The sequence below is a fragment of the Akebia trifoliata genome, chromosome 11 (assembly GCF_017979445.1).
Source record: "Akebia trifoliata isolate Shusen 1 chromosome 11, ASM1797944v1, whole genome shotgun sequence".
NCBI lineage: Eukaryota > Viridiplantae > Streptophyta > Magnoliopsida > Ranunculales > Lardizabalaceae > Akebia > Akebia trifoliata.
The window spans coordinates 29,345,169-29,367,043 of NC_141385.1; positions in this window are offsets into that span (position 1 = coordinate 29,345,169).

Genomic DNA, 21,875 nt, shown 5'->3' on the forward strand with positions numbered 1-21,875 from the left:
GATTTAATTATTGGATCCATGGGTAGGTTATTAGAATCGAAAACGAGTGAAAAACTCAAAGAAATGAAGAAAAAATGAAAAAAATACGCAAAAATCCAGTGTTCTGACGGTGCCACCGTGCTCCAGTCACGGTGCTACCGTGAGCCGTCAAGGTCTAGGCACGGTGCTACCGTGAAAATCAAAAAGCACCCGATTTTTTTTTTGATATTTGTTTTGGATTCCTCATGCTTTTAACATGTCAAAATGGCTATTTATGGCTCCCGTAACTCTTTCAAACGAAGCGGAAAAAAATAAATAAATTTTCATCACGACGGGAATGTTTTAAGTATTCGCGTGATATCTTTTGCATTTCTTTGAATTAGGTTACAAAACTACATGGCTCTTCTTATGTTGTCGAGGGCCTTCATTTATGAAAATCTATTTTCAATTTCAACAACTTTGAAAAATCAAGTTTTTTTTGACACTTAGCCAAATTTTTATCAGTTTTTATAATTTTGGCAGTTTGCCTTCGCATACCTGTTGAGACCTCATTTGAATAAACCTTAATGGTTTTCGATGGAAATACCAAAAAATGACTTTGAAAGATTGAAAAAGATGGATTTGATTTGAAAAGATGAAAAGTGAGAATATCGAGAGAATGAAAAAAAGGATGAATCGGTAAAATGTTAGAGTCACACCCGAGGGGTGATGTCTACATTTTACATTGTATGTTGTATGTAGGTTGGTGAAAGGATATCCAGGTTATTAATGAAAATGTTGCATGTTTATTTGAATTTATGTTGGCACAGAGGCTCCGAGTATTGTTGTTTATTTTAGGCCAGGTGGCCACGGTTGCATGGTAGGAACTGGATATCTATTCTCAATCCTGTTCTGTTAATTTCTCTTTTGTTTTAAATGGAAAATAATATATATATATATATATATATATATATATATATATATATATATATATATATATGTAGCTATTTTGTGAGTTGTTAAAGGGTCTGTAAATACCTGAAGGGATAGTGCGTCATATCATCCGGAGGGATGTACTATCCTAGGATGAATAGTAGGGACCACCATGCTCATATGTGGTATGGGACGCGTATGAGAGTGAAGTCACAACTGGAATCCGGGTCCATTCCTCTCTTATCTTTACTAGTGAACGTGTATTGTAAAAGTCGTATACGAGTGGAGTGTTATTTTGGGAATCACATGCACGCCTGATAGGCATAGACGAAGATGATTAGTCAGTAATCACTAACAATCTAGTAGTAATCGAACGTTTTGACACATCGAAAAGAGACCCATTGCTTACGGTCACGTCAAACGGCCAGCCTGAGCTAGATAAACTGTCCCACAAGCATGGTAAACAGCGACCAGCCACAAAATCGGGAACTACGATGTTATTGAGGAATATCATGTCCCGACTGGGAATGATCCAGTCGTGAATCCCAACTCTTTAATTCTAATACTCCACCAATTGTACTATGTATCTGTTGTTATATTTCGAAGTATAAACTAAAACGCATGTCTACTATTTCGATGTTATCAACTATATTTGTATAAGATGACAAATGTATAGTGAGTACCGATGATTGATGTGATGTAAACTTTTAAACTGTTTAACTACTCATCCTTGACCATAGGTACTACTTAATCGTATTTTCTCTTGTAAAACTTTGCATATGTTAAACTGTTCAGCATGTTTACTCGACCATGTTTAGGGGAGGTTATTAGGAGGAATTGGTTGTAGACTTACTGGGTAACCAACGTTACTCACCCTTTCCTTCCTATTTTTTTAGTTTCAGCACTTGTTGTTACCAAGACAGACGCAAAGTCATTAAGTGAGAAGTATCTGGTCGGTCAGATCGATGATTAGAGTCTATTGCTTGGTGAGCACTAGGGCTACACCCCTTAGTGATGTCAGTTTCGTCTAAGATGTATGTAAATTTTGGAGTCAGTGTTAGGTTTGAATTAGAGTTAGAGTATTTTGGAAATCTTGTATATTGTTAAACTTCCGTACTTTGATATACTCATGTATTAGATATTTTCAGTCTTCCGTTGTTATTTTCGTGTTGCCTTTATATATGATCAGAATTTGTGGTATATTAAATTATGATGTTTTCGAGGTCCGTGGAACACTAACATAAACAAAGAGAGCCATGCCCAAATTTTGAGGTACCACCTAGTACCTTGGGATTTGGCCTTGGGATTTGTGTTAGTGTTTTGCGGGACGCCACTGAAAGAAAGAAAAGAAATCTTTGGAGCTTCAAAGTGAGTCATAGAATCAATACCCCCCTCTCTCTTTACCCTTTATATATCCTCCTACTTCCCCTCTCAGTTCTTTTTAATTTTTCTTTTAGAAAACTTCTAAGATGTCATGTTCCCCCTCTCCTATCTCTGATAGGTCGGACTTTGGTTCGGTTGAAAGTATAGGGATTGTACCCATCTTCAAAAATAAGATCAATTTAAACCTTTAAATTATTTTAAGACACTCGGCATTCAGGTTCTTCTCGACTCATGAGAATGGACTCGTAACCGAAGCCAACACTTATCAAAATGTGTTATTTCCAAGGCTAAATGTCTATTCGGATCATCTCCTTTAATGAGATGATCCTTATAAGCTAAAGTCGACAGTAAATCCCTACTTAGGGTACAAGCCATCAACACGTGGCATTTTATCTTATTTTGTATTTCCATAAAAAAATGACTGAGTTGAGTTGAGGTTACCATCACTTGGTGGGGAGAAAAGGGTACCTAACACCTTCTCTTTTCTCTAATCTAACCGCTTATCTCGTTCTCAAGTTGAGTAGTATCTTATCCCAACGAGAGTCACTAAACGTCAAAAATTACACTATTTCGAAAAATGTACATTCCGGGTGATCATTCACACCCACTTACAATATGAATGGTAGTGACTCCAAACCTTAGTAGATGTGATACTCATAATTGAAAATCATGCATTTACAACTATACTGAACAACCTCAAATCAGAGTAACGGAAGCTAGATAATCATAATCATAGTCCATGAGAATCCTCAATATCATAATCATATCCCAAAGTACAACTTCAAAAAGAATACATCATCTCCCAAAATTTAAAATGTAAATACAACACCTAAATCCTTAAAGTGATCTTCAAATTGACAGGAGTTGCAGATCATTGACATTACCTTCTATGAGGACCTCCTCGAATGGTTCTTCGTAAGCAGGCTCTTCAAAAATTGGGTAATCTGAAAGAGGTGACGAATAGGGTGAGTAACATGGGATGTTACTTTCCAGGATAAACGTCGTTTTAACAATGAATCATACATGCACGAGTAAACATCTAAACAGATAAATAATGCAGATTTTTCATAGCATAATATACGAGAATTGTCTAAGCATGATTTGAAAACAATTGTAATAAAACTGCAATCTTTTATTTAAAATAACATATACAACTTCCAAATGAAAACCATCTATCAACATCATAAATAAAGAAAAGATACATAATACGAACACGGCGGTGTAGTCGCTAAGAGAGCGGAGGATCACGTCGATATAACCACCTCGACCAACTTCATCGTAACACCCATCATCACCCTCAACCCTCTCAACGTCTTAGTCTTCTCTATGCTTTCACTACACCTCAACAGAGCCTTTTACTTTCAATTTCATAGCCTTATGACTCACCCAACAATACCCTTAACTCTCGATCGATTACTCAATCAATCACTTTCTCACTTATAGTAGCCCCAACATGTGGCTACAATGTTTTCAACTTCAGTCTTTCTTTGATTTTGAAAGTATCAAAGTAGCCACCAAACATTATACAAGAGTTTAGTTTGACAAGTTAAAGGTTACTGGATTCCTCATATTTGTCATTTATTGTGAATATTTTGATGAATAGCTAACCAATAATTCGATTGATTTAACGTAAAGAGCATTGTAGAATATTAATATTTTGATAGGTTGGTGGAAATATGTATTTAAAAAATACAATGTCTTTTAGAAGGAATGACCAACGACCCAATCAAAATATTAAGACCGAATTAACAAAAGAATTGGTTGGCCGAGTCGACTCATCGATTTTAAGTGTTTTAAAGTAGATTTAATATAAACATTTTCAATAAAAAAATCCCCCGAGTTAACTCATTGAATTTTGGGCATTTAAAATGAATTTATAAAAAAAAAAAAAAAAAATACCTGAGTTGGTTCAATGATTTTTGGTGTATATAAGAATTTAAAATATTTTTGACTCTCCAACTTTTTCTACATGGGAATTAACTGGAAGTCAATTCATCCATTTTTGCCACATGGAGTTCATGATGTTGATCTAAATTTTCATGTGAAAAATTTAAAGAATTTTCGAAATTGAATTTTTGGGAAAATCTAAGTCATAGGCTTGATTGGTCAATTTGGCATAAAATGATAATGATGATTGACCATTGGACTTTGACTTTAGTTTTTACCCATTGACCATATATAATCTTCAATTGTAGTAGAGATCGATCACCTCAATCGGGTGGATTCGATGCCTAATACCTTCTAAAACCCGTAACTCATTCCCTTTCCCATATATCTTACCCATGGGCTGTTCCAGATCTATTTTGAAGTATTTTTGATTTCTAGACTTAAACTAGTTGGCGACTCCAAATTCCTAGAAAATTCTCCCAAATACCAATTCATATTTTTATATTTTATCGGGGAAAAAGTGTCGAGGTGCTTTCAGTGGCAAATCCGTTGGGGATTTTAGGGTCAAGCTTGACTCGATCCAAAACTTTCTTTTAGTTGACTTTTCTTTGGGTCAACCCAGTTGACCCAAGAAGAACTTAGTCTAGCATTTTCTTTATTCATTCATTTTTTTTTTTTGTAGTTGTTTTTTGTGATGACCATGCTCATATGCTCATGATTCAGGAAAACATCCTGGGCGCACCCTGTTCCTTTGCACACACACTCATGAACATGTTGATACATGTTTGCATCATATTTTGACCCCTATAGCCTCGTAGCCAAACATAGCCAACAAGGTCCCTTAGTACATGAGTGACACATCCGAACACTACAACTTCAATCCAATACCTTTGGGTGTATCTAACTGGGGCACCATGTATTATCTAACTAAGGCGGTGTTTGTTTGTGCTATTTTTCAAAGTTTATTGCTAGAAAAAAAAATTCAACATTTTTTTGTCAAAATAACGTGTTTGTTTACTCCATACTTTTAGCACTTATTGTTGAAAATAAGTGAAAAAAATTAAGCACTATTTCGATGCTGAAAAAAAGTGTTGAAGCGGTAAGCACTTCACTTTTTTCGGCACAGACAAGTATACCCTTCGTTTTTAGGCATGGACAAGTATGCCCTTATACTTATAAGGATATTATCTCTTATATCCCATGGATAAGTATATAAGCACCCCACAAATTAATAAACCCACACCATGGCCAAATTGTTTTGTCTTATATGGGTTAAAAGTTTTGGAATGATTTGGATTTTGGGGAGGATGATCTCTACAATGAGGAAATCGTCCTCACACAAAATTAGCCCATCCCAAAACTTCTAGCCCCATTAAAACAAGTTCAAAATCATAAATCGTCTATTTTTTTTTTTGGAAACTAGTTTTGACGTGGTTAGAAGTTTCAAAATGGGCTGATTTTTGGTGAGTATGATCTCTAGATCATATAGATCATCCTCATCAAAAATTGGTTCATTTAAAAAACTTTAACCCATATAAGACAAAAAAAATTGGTTATTGTGTGGGTTGCCCTTATTAATTCGTGAGGTGCTTTTATAATTACACATCCTTCATTTTCATTGAAAATTATTTATCACAAATTAAGTTATTTCAATGTTGATTTCAAATTTTGGTAACTTGTATGACATTATTGTTTTTAATTTGAAATTTGTGGGCTTTTAGAAATAAAAATTATTATTTATAAATTGAAAATTTGAGTATTACTTATTATTTAAAAATGAATTGTATTTTAAATTTATAAGAAATAATATATTTTATTATATTTAATAAGAAATAGGCATTTGAAACATGCAAACAATGTATAATATGATTGTAAGGGTAAAAAAAATAATTTACCAATTTCAACAATGTGTAACAAACATGATTTTGCATATAAAGAAACAACTTTTTCAACACTTAAATTTAGCACTTAATGATATTCAACACTTATTTTTTTCAGTTTAACAAACAACACCTAAGTAAGACTAGGAGGTATATCGATATTTCAAGATAAAGTGATCGAAGCTTTGTCCTAACTTAGCATCAATCATGTAGTGAGCTTAGAAATACAAGCTTAGGTGAGGTCGTATTACGCCATGACCCTAACCTACTATGGGTGTTCTTGGGTTGTATTCTTTTAATCCAACCAACATGTAAGTGGATGGACCTGTCCAGTTGAATAGACTTAATTGACTATACATACCGGATAATACCACTTAAATCAGTTAGCCCAATTGGTAAATAGGCCTCATGATCAACACATAAATCGATTAGACTAATTGTCTTAAAGAATATTAGATGAAATAATCCAAATAAATTCTTTAGATCCATTGGGTCGAATCAACGCAAATTCAACCTAATTAGGTACATAGTCCTAAGAATTTCATATAGGCCAGTTTGATCCAATGGACCCAATATTTCATAATTAATGGATTAGAATCAATTAAAATGACTTCGACTTTCTTACTTATGAAATTACGTGTCAAAGTATAATAAAAGTAGTGTTTTTTTCCCAAATGGCTAATGGTTATGTGGGATTCCATATCAGTCAGGCCTTTGACTTATTAACTATTGTGAATTAGTACAATTTGACACATATGGACTTCAAAACGCATTTTCTCTCAAGATAATGGATGTTTACAAGAACCTTTTACGAGCCACAACGATTTTGTGGGACTTTACTCATCACGTGTTCCATTTTGGGTCAATCATGTTGTACCCAACACATGAGTATTTTTTTAGTCTCATGAAGATAGGTACGTCAGGATTGATGATCAGACCATCACTACGAAATGGGTTTACAAACGAACTTGCATAAGGATTAGGGATTTACATGAATAAAATGAGGAGACTTATCAAGAACAGACACATGAAAATAGATTGGCTCCTTAAAGATAAAAAAAAAACACCCATTGATTAGAACTCTTGGGATCTAGCCTGAGAATCTCAGAAGAAAACTCAAGACTTCATTTTATGTTTAGTAGTATTGCTGGAGTTTTGCATAATATCATTCAAATTGGGACAAGTCTTATCATGTTTCTTTCTTGATGCGAGCAAGAAACTTTGGAACAATGCAAATCCGGTCCCTACGATCTGTTAAAAGTTTCTACGGATTATGAAATGTGCATATGTATGAGGGATTTGGATTCAAAGGAAGTCCATATTTACTCTACATATGGTTGTGCATCCAACTTTGCATCGTAGAGTTTCTTTGGATTAAGAAGAGTAAATAGGAAAGATTCTCGAACATGGATGTGTTGGTGGACTTGGAAAGTATAGAAGGATGGAGAGATTGGCTTCTCACTCAGATCGAACGGGACATCAACTACGAAGAACCTGTAGCTGGAACAAATGAAGACACTATCCTTGTATTAGGAGGATACGATCACGTATCATTTACAGGTTTGCTGGACACATCATTTTATGACCTAGGTATGATACTGAGAAGGATGAGACTTCCCTCATGGTGCTCGTCTACCCTTTACATAGGCACCCTATCAGGGGATTGACTACTCAGTTTGTAAATAACAAAACAACTACATGGGACTATTGGGTAACAACGGGATCAAAAATCAAGCTAGTACCCAAGAAGAGAAAGAAGAGTTCAAGGTGCACATAGGCTAGGAGTCAGTAACAAATTTAGATCGAGTCATTATTTTTTTTAAAGAAGAGAGTCTCTTTATTTTCTTTTTCTAGTTAGAATAGTTTTTTATTTCAATTGTTTTAGGCCAAATCATTAAAAAAAACTTAATAAAATTTAATAATTGATACAACTCTCAATTATGGTTCAAAATTTTCAAATGATTCTTGATCAACACATAAATCATCTTCATCTAATATCTCTTGACCGGTATGGCATGTCAGTTAGTGACTTTGGATCTAAGGGACTTAATCAATCAAATTCTATCAATAGAGAGTCTTTGACATGAAAAATAATAAAATTTACCTTCGATGGGATTTCAAGTTACCATTGCTCCAAAACTTAAGTATCCAGCGCATAGTTAGGATCGTAAGTCCAATTGACAAGCATGAATACCAACACCAAGCACACAGTCAGGAATGACGTAAAAATTTGAACTCACGAGGATTTGTAAGATCTTGGCAACATTTTCCATTGACATAAACGACATGAAAAATAAGATTGTTGTACTAGAGAGTCCTCAAGAGTCATTGAAAATCGAAAATTAGTACGATCAAGCATTCATAAGAAATCTTTGAGATTAATAATGAAGAAGAACCATAAAAAATCTTTTGTTAGCCAACAGAATGACTCAGGTAGAGAAAGCTCTAAAAAGTATAAAAGGAATCAACGAAATTACAGTAGGTATTGAGGTACTAAATCTTATTTCTAAGGTTCACTTGCCTAACAAGTTCATAATGCTAGAGATGTAGATATTCAGCAGAGTCAGTTATGTGAGAACACACTTGAAGGATTGCGTAAGCAACATGGAACTTTTGGGGCCTAGGGATGAACATATGACACTACTCTATCAATGTATTTTGTTTGGATCAACAATACGTTGGCCAATATCCTAAGACTCGTCTGCAATCTTTAGAATCAGTATAAGTACAACATTGAAATTGAGACTTCTAAGAGAGATTTAAAGGCAACAAAATAGAAAAATGAGGAAACTTTCACCAATTTCATTAGTTTATGAAGAACTAAGGGTGCACAAATGTGGAATCAACCCTCGAAAAAGGAACAAGTCATCATTGTTATTAAAAACCTCACTCAGGTTATGCCCAACATTTTGTGTTTTACTACCTTCCCACATTTGAGTCTCTAATACAAGCTGAAAGCCAACTTGAGGATGCATTTGCTTATGGGATTTTTGTCAACTCTTCAAATAATAGAGGCAAAAGGTCATTTTTCAATCCCAAACCTAATGCTAATCACCTCCACCTAGCTAACACATCTTATTCCATCGTCTTTCCTACCTAACCTATAGCTCAGCCTCCACCTCTAAGTCAACCCGTCCTTAATCAACCCAAATCCAATCAACCATAGTCTTGAGATTGCCCTTAACATAACATTTCAAAAATTATTGAAAAAGGGACTCATTACCTCTCTCCAACCTTGACCTTTACCAAACCCCCTGGCCAACCCGCTCCTAGACATAAACAACATGAAGAGTAAGATCATTGTACTAAAACATACTCAAGAGTCATTGAAAACTGTCCTACCGAGTCGAAGGGTATGAAAACAAAAATCAGTGCGATCAAGCAGCCGTAAGAAATCTTTGAGCTCGATGACAAAGAAGAACCCGTTGTCAAAAACCTTTTGCTAGCCAATAGAATGACTCAACTAAAATTATACCTAAAATATATAAAAGAGATTGATAAAATTGTGTAGGTTTATGCACTAAATGGCATTCTTAAGGCCCATTTTCCTGACAAGTACATAATACCAGAGATGGAGAAATTCAATAGAGTTAGTTGCGCGAGAACATACTTGAAGGTTTATGTGACGTCCCGCCAAACGCTAACACAAAGTCCCATATCAGATCTCGAGGCACAAGGTGGTACCTTGAAATTTCGTCATGGTCTCTTCTGTTTATGTTAGCATTCCAAGGCATTTAACTTGTACCTAATAGACAACATACATAATCCAGCATATGTACATACAAAATATAATACTAGCGGAAGTAAATATACATCTAATAACGTACGATAGATCAGAGAGCGAAAAAATAAATAAAATAAATGATTATATAAAATTCTTCACTCTAACAAAAGTCCTAACGCTCAGTACAAAATCCATAATATTACCTAGACACACTAACACCACTAGAAGGTTATAGCCCCAATACTCACCAGGTAATGAACTGTGGTCGTCTATCTGACCTACTAGATAGTCCTCACTCATATTTTACACCTACCTCGCCAAGTTCGGAATTTAAAACTAAAAAATAGAGAAGGAATGGGTGAGTAACAATGGTTACTCAATAGGGAAGCAAATAATTTCTGCCAATAACCTCTCCTAACATGAATTATTAAACATACTGAATCATTTTAAAATATGTAAAATTTTACAAAAGAAACTACGATTAATTGGTATATATAGTCAGGGATTAGCAACTAAATATTTTAAAACTCACATTACATCGATCAGTAGTACTCACTATAACATTTTCTTTTTTATACAAATCTAATTGATCAAATGAAAATATTAAACATGCATTTCATTTTATATATCAAAATAAGGCAACAAATACAGAATACACAATGGTGGAGTAGTGAAATTAGAGAGTTGGGATTCACAACTAGATCGCTCCCCGTCGGAACATGATGTTTCATAATAAAGTATTAGATCCTAATTTTGTAGTTGATCGTTGTTTACCACACTTGCGGGACCATTTATCTGGCTCAGGTTGGCCGTTTGACGTGACCGTAAGCAGTGGGTCTTTTTTCGATGTGTCATAATGTTCGACTATTATAGATTGTTAGTGATCACTGACTAATCATCTTCGTCTATGCCTATGAGGCATTCATGTGATTCTCAAATATACAAATCATTTGTATACGACCACCTTCACATTACAAGTTCACTAATAAAGATAGAGATGAATAAATCCGGATTCTAGTTGTGACTCCACTTTCATACGCATTCCATACCACGTATAAGCTTGGTGGTCCCTACCATACATCCCAGGATAATACACCACTCTGGATGATATGACACTATCCCTTCAGACATTCATAGACTCTTTAACAGCTCACAAAATAACTACATATATATATATATATATATATATATATATATATATATATATATATATATATAGGGTCGGGTTCCGTATACCCCTATTACGATTCACATTATGACACACCGTTTTGTCTTATATGGGCAAAAATATTTGGAATGGGCTAATTTTTTGTGAGGATGATCTCTATGGTGAGGAGATCATCCTTGCTAAAACTCAGCTCATTATAAAACTTCTAGCCTTATGTTTACAAGTTGAAAAATTTTAGACCGTCTAATTTTTGTAAATCAATTTTGATGGGGTTAGAAGTTTTGGAATGGGATGATTTTTTGCCAGGATGATCCCTTCATCACAGAGATCATCCTCACAAAAAATCAGCCCATTCCTAATATTTTTGCCCATATAAGACAAATGGTGTGTCGCAATATGAGTCGTAATAGGGGTCGTAATAATGCCATCCATATATATATATATATAGGGGGCGGTTCAAGGGCCATATGAGAAAACATATGAAAAAACTTTCGTTTTTCAAAATAAGAGTTAGAGGTTTTGGATTGAGCTGATTTTTTGCAAGGATGGTCACTATGATGAAAAGATCATCCTCACAAAAAATTAGCTCAATCAGAAACTTCTAAATCCATCAAAAGTGATTTACAAATTTGTGATAAAAATTGGTAAAAAATCGACGGTCCACATTCTAAATCACTTTTAATGGGGTTAGAAGTTTCAGATTGGGCTGATTTTTTTTGGATGATCTTCCCATCATAGAGATCATCCTCACAAAAAATCATCTCAATCCAAAATTTCTAACCCATATTTTAAAATTTTATAAAAAATGAAAGTTTTTACATATGTTTTCTCATATGGCCCTTGAACCTGACCCATATATATATATATATATAATTTTTATTTGAAAACAAAAGAGAAATTAACAATATAAGATTGAGAATAGATATCCAATTTCCTACCATGTAACTGTGGCCACCCGACCTAAAATAAATAACAGAACAAAAAAGTAAACAGCGCCTCGCGCTAACAGAAAGTAAATAAATATGCAATCAATAACATTATCCTTGGATATTCGTTCACCAACCTACACACAACACAACAATGTAAAATGCAGACATCACCCCTCGGGTGTGACTCTGACATTTTACTATTTTATACCCTTTTCCCCTTTTCTCAATTTTTACAATTTTCAATCTCTTAAACAAAATATCTACTTTTTGATATTTATCAACTCAATATGAATTCATTGAATATTAAATTATTTTTTCAACTATAAAATTCATTTTTATCAATAATATTGAAAAAGTACAAAACTTAGATCAAAACGGGGTCCGAGAGGTGCATAAGATCCAACTGACGGAACTAACCCGATGAAATATCCTACCCACGTATAATTTGTTATAAAATACAACTAAATATATCAAATATGCAAGTTCTGACATGAATTTGAAATAACCAATTGAATTCTATATTTTTGAAAATACATAATAAATTTTTAATAAAATCCAAAATACAATTTTCATAAATCTACGGTTACTGATAGAGATTAAGAGTCCTTACAATCTCTAGGCGATGGAATTTAAGCATGTGCACAGAAATTGAGGTGATCAATATGAAAATTGAGGTGGTTTAAATTTTGAGATGTTTGATTTTCGAATCTAACTTGGTGGTTTCGAAGATCTCGACACCATCGTCATTTCTCCCTTTTGCGACAGAGGACGATTTGATCCCGAAACGAATGAAATCCGAGGTCAAAGTTGCGAAATCTCCGTATATATATGACTGTTTTTTTGACGATACAAGACGAAAAAAGAAAACATAAGGAAATTGGGTGGGTTTTGTAGATGTTGAGGCTACAGACCTTTTTCCCTTTTGTGTCGGTCGTCAACGACAGACTGTTCGTAACGAATTTGAGTTGGAAAGTTGAGGGAAATTTTTTTTTTTTAAAGAAAAATGTTGGCTGGTTTTGGATGTGTGTGAATGATGATGAATATAAAAAAAATTCAAAATTTTATTTATATAAAGTCTTGGGACAAAATCGGTATTCTGCCTATTGTTTCGATTAATGATAACTTGACCGTTTGAGCTTCAAAATGACGAATGAACTCTATTTCGTCTAATTTTTCATTATGGATCTAATGGTGTAGTCATTTTTACAAATTCTATCTCTAACAAAAATTTACATTTTTGGCATGATGTGACATTAAAATCGACGTCATTTTCGTTTTTAATGATAATTCGACTTTTTGATCTTCAAAAATGACAAATAAATAGTTCATGTTCAATAATTCTTTGTTACGAACCCAATGATATGATCAAATTTAAAAAATTCTTGTTCTAGTAAACAATTATTATTTTAGCTTGATTCGACTAGGTAATCGAGGATTTTGTAATTTTTCTGTTCGGACTCGCATTTGAGTGTACCTACAAGCTAAAGTATATTTTTTGACTATTTTGAATCCAATGGTCAGGTCATATTTCATTAAAAATGGCTATAACAAAATCTTACAGTTTTACCCTAAGTCCCACTTTCAAGATTTTTTCAAAATTCCATTATTTTTTCTTCCTCGAGATATGAATAAAAAATTTGGGGTTTTACAGTTTACGTAAGCAACAAGCAACGTTTGGGGCATAGTGACAAATATATGACATCACTCTTGTAGAATTTTTTTGGAGCTTTTTATAGAATTTTTTTTCACCATACGATGGATAAAATAAAATTGAATGGTTAATATCACCATATCATATTGATATTGGTATTGTATCTCTCTTCTGAAAGACCAATTAAACATTGGGTTCCTGATCCTCTGCATGCCCAAGTCTGAGTACTCGACCAAGTTCTGCCCATTATATACTCTTTTTTTTTTCTTTTTTCAGTTATACTAGAATATACTACAAACACATGTCCACTATATAATACTTCCATATAATTTTGTGTTTTGTTCTAAAATCTAAATTATGCATGCAGTGGTGTGCCTATATTTTTTCAACTGTTCCATGAATGGTAGTTTGCACTATTTTCCATGGTTGAACATAATTGACATCGATATGGATTATTTTTATAGTTATTTTTTTTATTTTTCTACTCCATCTAGATATTGATTCTAATGAAAGCAACCGAGTATGTTGGCTTGATGAGAGTGTTAGAAATTTTTTTTATTGATCTATGTATTGATGAAGTTAATTGTGAAGGAAGATCGGGAGGAACTTTAAAATCCCAATCATGGACTAGAATTATAGTTGAAATGAAGAAGAAATTTTTGACTACTTTTAAGTAAAGACAACTAAAAAAATCAATGGGATTATCAAAAGAAGTAATATGGAATTTGGATGCAGCTTAAAACTTTCACGGGTCATGGATACAATGTAGAAATAAATACCATTCATTGGATTAATAAATGAGGGGATGACTATTTAAAGACATGTTTAAACCTATACTTTTACTATATATTTTTAAATCTTGAGAATATTATAAGTGGACTTACTTTTAATATGATTCTAATATGTCTCAGAAATACCTGGAAGCAAACAAATTTCGTCATAAGCCATTGATGTTTGCACGTGAGTTATGTATATTATTTGAATATATAATGGTCACAAGGGATATTAGATGGGGTCTACATAAAGAAGGGTTGCCCGTGGATGTATCATCTCAAGTTGAAAAGGATCCACAAAATTTTGAAGAGTTTAAAATACAAAATTTGGATGATGAATATTTAGGACAGAGTGTTCCAAATATATCAACTCCTGTGGATACTTCATCATCAAAAAAATATTGTAAAAAGAGCGATCAAGATGATTTTCAAAATAATATTCAAATACTTATCGATGTTCTTGTGAAAGATACAGACAATGGACCCTCGATACAAAACTATATGAAATCTTTGAATGAAATGACGATGATGGAGAAATGAGGACACTTGTACAATATTGTGCTTAATGCATTTGCTAAGGAAAATGAGTATAAGCCAATTTCGAAGGAATTGACAGATTCAACACTATTGTTGTTTTGGCTTAATGTTATTTACTTATCATAGGCTTTGATATGTGATATCTTAATGGTAGTTCTGTGATTTTTTTATATCTTTGATGGAATGTTGTTGTTTGTTTTGTTGTTTATGACATGTTGAAACATTTATTTTAAATGGGTTTCTATAGACTTGAATGTTGGAACACTCTTATTTTAAATGGATATTTGAGTATGGAATGTTTGATTATCGTATTATTTTTTATATGTATAAAAGTTATTTATGCAATAGTGAATATGACACCACAACAACAGAGGCTACTAATAATATTAATATTGAAGTTCATATTGGAACGTATTAGACGATAATCTATCACTCGAGATGCAATCAATGTATCAACACTTATGGGTGCACAATTTGTGAATTAACTCTTAAAGGGTCCTTCATCAAACTGTTATGAGTTGTTAACAATGGAAAATGAGTCATTCGTTAATCTTTGTCATTTATTTCAATAACGAACATAGCTTGTGGATAGTAGACATGTGAAAATACTGAAGATGATTGCAATATTTTTTATGACAGTGAGTCATAATTGTCAGTATTGACTAATAAAAAATCAATTCCAACATTCATTGCAAACAATCCACAAGTATTTTCATAAGATTTTACTAACTATGTTGTATTTTTCCAAAGAAATAATCCTATCGCTATCTTTTCATTAACCAATGGAAGAAATTCGAACTCATCGACAATTTAAACAAATATTTAAGGTACCTAACTTTCTACCCATGATAATTTATATTTATGTTTATATTTTTTACCAATAGTAATGTATTCATTTAATTAATTAACAAGGGAATTTTTGATGGAATACTCATCAATGCTTGCAGTCCATCGAATAGACAGATTCCTTACACTAGAAAGGGAAGGTCTAAATACTGTCAAAATGTAAGGGCTATTTGTAACTTTGATATGATATTTATATAAGTGAAAACTGAATGGGAAGGAGTGACATATGATTTAAGGGTCTTAATGGAGATTATTCGTGATCTTGCAAATAGATTTTCAATACATTCATATGTTATTATTAGTATTTCATATAGTTTTATTAGTAATAAATATAATATATATATATATATATATATTTCTAATTTAACAATGTATTCTTTTTTATATAGATAAATATTATTTGGTTGATGTTGCCTACACGCACACACGAGATTTTATGGCACCATATCGCAATATACGTTATTAATTATCTGATTTTCGTTGTGGATGTCCTAGATGTAAGGGGGAAATATTCAACCATGCACATGCCAAACTAAGAAATGTAATTGAGAAGGCTTTCGGAGTTTTGAAAGTGCGGTTCCCAATTTAAAAAAGGATCGTACCATACTCTTTTTCTATTCAAAGAAATATAGTAATTGCGTGCATGAAAATTTATAATTTTCTTCATAAAATTTTGATAACTGATGAATTTTTTCATCAATACGATGATGACAATAACAAAGGAAATCAGTGGGTCACATGCCGTCTTTGACGAAATTTTGTCTGAGATATTATGTGGTAGGTATGTCCCTGGAAGGGGGCATGACCCATGACCATTTGCATGGTTAGAGCTATCATTCACACATTGATTTTTGTCTACTAAAGCACTACGACTTCTCATAGATCGCTTATCTTCCCCCATCTTATTTCTCGTATTCTTCAACAACATCTAGGCCCAACTATAGTGAGTCAAGGCAGAGTATCAGTGGTTCTAAAGACTTTCTAGCTCGATAAGTCTTTTCGAGAACGTGTTCAGAGGGATGTTGTGCCCAAAGTAGAAGTGCTTTGTTGAATACGACAACTCCATGAATTTGCACATCCTAGGGTAGAGTTTGATGAGTGAAAACGCCCTTGATCCGTGGGGTGCGCGGATCCGCTTTTGACCCTGGAGGTTTGGGAGTCGCCACTTAGTTATTACGGTCTAGGAACCAAACTAACTCTAAAATGGATAAAAAACTAATCTACTACAGAAAAACTGAATCCGAGGATCACATTACGAGGTTGGAAGGTGTTAGGCACCAATCCCGCCCGGCCAATGCCGGTCTCTACTTATCCCAAATAAGACTACATTGCTAATGACAAAACCTAGATAAAAATATAACAGAAATGTTACCTTCGATACGCAAAGGTTCTATTCCCTCAGATCTGGTGAAACTGCTCCTTGTACCGTACTCCTTGCTTCGTTCTGTCTCTGGATCTGATTTCTGATCTCCGAGGTAAGGTATCTCCTTCTTGGATCTGGATTCTTCGAATTTGTTATGGATTCTGGGGTGTTTTTGAAAGGCTTTTAGGTATTTTTTTTAGGCTAAAATCAAAGCATTGGTGTTAAGTAAAGAGTTAGGACTTCAAAATTAGGGTTTTGGGAAGGTTGTGGAGGCTTCTTCACCTACTTTTTCTAGGATTTTTTCTTTGATACGAAAATAGGGTGTGGAGGTTCCTATTTATAAAGTTTTTTAGAAGAATTAGGGTTTGATTATGGTTTCTTTTAGAGTTTTAATTAGGATTTTGACTTTGGTCTTATGAGATTGACTTAGTCTTTAGGGTTTTAATTTAGGGTTTTGACTTTAGTCTTATGAGATTGACTTGATTAGTTTAGATTAGGATTTTGATTTAGGGTTTTGACTTTAGTCTTATGAGATTGACTTTAATACTTTGACTTTAGTATTTCTTGGTTGACTTTTAATATCTTGACTTTAGTCTTACTTGATTGACTTTAGTCTTATTTGATTGACTTTAATTTTTGGAGAACTCCCTTTTATTATATCTCTAATTCTTTGGACCCCCAAATGGAGGGGTCCTTGAATAAATATTCTGGCAACCATCAACAATTTTGCCTGAAAGCCTGATTGATCGATTTTTTGGTTCAAAATTTTAAATTGATTTTATTAATGTTTCACTTTACATTATTTAATGGTTTATTTATTAATTTCAAAAATTTTAATTATTATAATTGTGAAATTACCGTTTTGCCCTCGGAGATGATTTTTTACGTTTTAAGTCGTTTTTCAAGTTCTAGGATATTTTGGAATCAGTTTTTCATAAGGAATTCAATGGGAATGTTGGTTTTTATCATTTATGAAGTTTTTTGTATGAAATTGTAGTGAACTTTATGAGGGGCATTTTTATAATTTTGTCAAATTTTGTGAAAATTGGAGAAATGATTTATTTAGTTTCGATTTGTTATTTTATGTGTTTGATTGACTTTTCCTAAACGTAACGTAGGCTCTAAGGATGTTTTAAGGTTACGGGTATTTTGGTAATTTGGTCATTTTTAGTGATTTTTATTGTGAAGCTTCTTTTTGGTCTGCAAGATGATGATTTCTATGTTTCTAGGGTCGTATTTTTCTAGCATAATGTGGTTTCTAAGTTTTGTCAGTTCGAGATACCTCATCCGGATTTCTAAAACATATCTGGTAACAAAATAAAGCATTGGAATTGTGGCGCCCCGCCAAACGCTAACACAAATCCCAAGGCCAAATCCCAAGGTACTAGGTGGCACCTCGAAATTTCGGCATAGTCTTCTCTGTTTATGTTAGCGTTTCACGGAACTCAAACCTGATAAACCAATTTATAACAAAATCTGTATATAAAAATGTAGATACATGAAAATAACAGCGGAAGACTAATTACATCTAACATGTAAGTAGATCAGAGTGCGGAAGATTTATCAATATACAGGCTTACCAAAACACTCTCACTCTAACAGAGGCCTAAACTCTCAAATCCAAAAATTACATACATCCTGGATGAAACTGACAACACTAAGGGATGTGGCCCTAGTGCTCACCAGGCAATAAAATCTGATCGTCGATCTGATCGACCAGATACTCCTCAATTACTGCCTCTACGCCTGCCTCGACAGCTGCAAGTGCTGAAACTAAAAAAAATAGGAAGGAAAGGGTGAGTAACAATGGTTACCCAGTAAGTCCACAGCCAATTCCTACTAATAACCCTTCCTAAGCATGATCGAATAAAGCATACTGAACATTTTAATACATGCAAGGTTTTACAAGATAAAATACGATTAACTGATACATATAGCCAGGGATGAGCAACTAAACAGTTTTAAAAATTACACATAACATCAATCATCCATACTCATCATACATTTTTCATTTTATGCAAATAAGATTGCCAACATTGAAATAATAGACATGCTTCTCATTTATAATTCGAAATATAACAACAGATACATAGTACAAATGGTGGAGTAATGGAATTTGAGCGTTGGGATTCACGACTGGATCGCTCCCAGTCGGGACATGATGTTACAACATAAATCTGGCTTTTAGTTCCTGATTTTGTGGCCGGTCGCTGCGCTTACCACACGAGTGACCATTTATCCGGCTCAGGCTGGCCGTTTGACGTGACCGTAAGCAATGGGTCTCTTTTCGATGTGTCAGAACGTTCAACTACTACTAGATTGTTAGTGATCACTGACTAATCATCTTCGTCTATGCCTATCAGGCGTGCATGTAATTCCCAAATGACACTCCACTCGTATACGACCACCTTTACAATACACGTTCACTAGTAAAGATAAGAAAAGAATGGACCCGGATTCCAGTTGTGACTCCACTCTCATACGCGTCCCATACCACGTATGAGTTTGGTGGTCCCTACCGTACATCCCAAGATAGTGCACCCCTCCGGATGATGTGACACACTATCCCTTCAGGCATTCACAAACCCTTTAACAGCTCATAAAATAGCTACGTACATATATGATTTTTCATTTAAAACAAAAGAGAAATTAACAGAACAGGGTTGAGAACGGATATCCAGTTCCTACCATGCAACCGTGGCCAATCGGCCTAAAATAAATAACAGTACTCAGCGCAAGCGCTAACATAATCGGAAATAAACATGCAACCCTTTCATTAATAACCTGGATATCCTTTCACCAACCTACACACAACATACAATGTAAAATGCAGACATCACCCCTCGGGTGTGATTCTGACATTTTACCATTCATTCCCTTTTCCCATTCTCTCGACATTCTCACTTTTCATCTTTTCACATCGACCATCAATTCTTTTGGTCTTTCCATTAAAAACCCTCAAAGTTTATTTAAAAACAAAGTCCCAGCGATGCTCGGGACCAAGGCTGTTAAAAATAGAGAAAGCTGGTGAAAATTTGGCTAAGTGTCAAAAACTCAAATTTTCAAAGTTCTCGAAATTGAAAACGGGTTTTTCGAAATGAAAGTCTCGATCATGAGATTCGACACCATATAGTTTTTGTAATCTAATTCAAAGAAACGCGAAAGTTATTTCATTTTGAAAACTTGCCGAAAACGTCGAAAATTACGTTTTGTTCTTTAAACCAAAATTCGGATTTTGATCCTTTGAGATTTGGATCTTAAAACCATTCCCATTGTTCCGAAATGGGGGGTAAAACCTTAATTTCATTACAGAACTTAAAGTAAAAGGACATTTACTTAAATGTTTTTAATGAAATAAATGGTGACAAATAGTGTATAAAGTGTGAGGTGGTCAAACCAAGAGTCAGAACACTGTTCTGATCAAAACTATGTCTGTCGGTGGCTGTCGGTGGCAGAACCAGGATTCTGTCGGTGTAACCGACAGATTGGTCATCGGCAGATGTCGGTGGGACCGACGGTCCTGCCGACAGAACAAAGTTTTCGACGGTTTCTTGATTTCGTCGGTGGCAGAAGCAACATTCTGTCGGTGGGACCGACAGGATGCCTTCGGTAGGTGCCGGTGGCACCGACCTTTCCCACCTACAGCCTGAACATCGCTCGCGATTTTTGGGTTTTTCGATCCCTTTTTCGATTTCTTCTTCCATTCTTTCAACCATTCGACCCACCCACGATTTTGTTATCAAAATTCGATAAATCATAAACAAAACACCTACTTCTACCATGAATTTGAAATCAAACACCAATTTCTACGATTTAAATGCAAACAATAAGTTTTGTTTCAAAACCCTAAATGCACATTTCGAAAATCTAAAGTTACCAATAAGAATCGGAAGTCCCTTACTTGGTTGTGGACGTCGAACGTGATAAACTCACACAATGATCAAGGTTGGTGGTTCGAGAGTCGAGGTTGGACTGACTTGGATGCCAAATGAGCAAGGGTTCGCAAGGTATCCGACAATAACGTTCTCCTTCTCCTCTATAATGAAGCATAGACCTAGCTCCTAACTCGATGAAGCCCTCAGATGGAAGGTGTTGAGGTTTACTCGAGCTACCCAGCTGGTTTTGATGAAGGATGGGGAAAACGAACAAGAATGGGTAAGTAAAGATGGTGAAGTTGTAGCTCTCGACGTGGCCGACAACTTTGTCTTCTTCGTCGATGTTCAACTCGGCTTCGTTTGCGCACAAACTTGATGACAATGGGTCGAAACCCTTGGATTGAAAATGGCTGTCGTTTGGGTTTCTTAGAGAATGAGAGAAAAATGAAATAAAAGAAATCAGATCCCTTTTTATAATAAATCTGAGGGGCATACTTGTAATTTCCCCCTTATTTCTAGTTTCGATCGTAACTTAACTATTCGGACTCGAAAAACGACAAACGAATATACCATTTCGAATAATTTTTCGATTCGGATCTAATGGTATCATCAAATCTTTTCGATTCTCGCTCTAACGAAATTCCACTATGTTGGATCCCACTTAACGCGAAATTCGATGATTTGTTAACTTTTTCCTCCGAACTTGCTTACAAGCTAATGTATATATTCCGATCCTTTTGAATCTAATGACAAAGTCGGTTTTCCTCAAAATTAATCATAGCAATATTCGAGTATTTTACTCTAAGTCTCTCATTCGATATTTCCCTCCAAATCTCACCATTTACTTTCCTCGAGATATGAGTTAAAAATCCGGGGTGTTACACCTACAATCCTACAACGCTGTCCAAGGGGAAAAAAATTAGATCCCATTAAGGAAACTATCAAAGAAGATGATACTCTAATTAAGC